The sequence below is a fragment of the Mastomys coucha genome, unplaced genomic scaffold, assembly GCF_008632895.1.
Source record: "Mastomys coucha isolate ucsf_1 unplaced genomic scaffold, UCSF_Mcou_1 pScaffold5, whole genome shotgun sequence".
Classification (NCBI taxonomy): domain Eukaryota; kingdom Metazoa; phylum Chordata; class Mammalia; order Rodentia; family Muridae; genus Mastomys; species Mastomys coucha.
Genome location: NW_022196911.1, coordinates 91829019 through 91829593, shown reverse-complemented (window position 1 = coordinate 91829593; position 575 = coordinate 91829019).

Genomic DNA, 575 nt, shown 5'->3' with positions numbered 1-575 from the left:
TGGTTTTTCGAGACAGGGTTTCTCTGTGTAGCCCTTGTTAGATTCAGCCCCACTCGTGAAGAACAGGAGGGGGGAGATCGCTGTAAATTACATGAGGTTTATTATTGCCACTATACTGAGATCATCTTGCATTCAGAGCAAAGGAGACGACCAAGAACAAAAGTACACACACTTTTTATACCTTTCAGTACATAGGTTTACAGCATGAGTTGGTTATCTCTCATTGGTGGAGCCCATTGCCTTTTGTTCTCATTGACCTTTATGCCCCAGGTGAGGGGGATATACCGATTGCACGATTGCACATAGGAGGGGTGAGGGGATCCACCCTCCCAGGGTTTCCTGGAACGGGGCATTACTCCCCACAATTAGGGCATCTCCTGGGGACTGATGTTTGCTCGGTAAACTCTTCTGAAGCTCTGTCTTTAGGCTTAATGGACATTTCCTTGCTCCTTGGTATTTTTATGAGGTGTTCTTATTTGCTCAATTTTTACACTCTAGCTGTCCTGGAACTCACTGTGTAGACCAGGCTGGCCTCGAACTCAGAAATTCACCTGCCTCTGCCTCCCAAGTGCTGG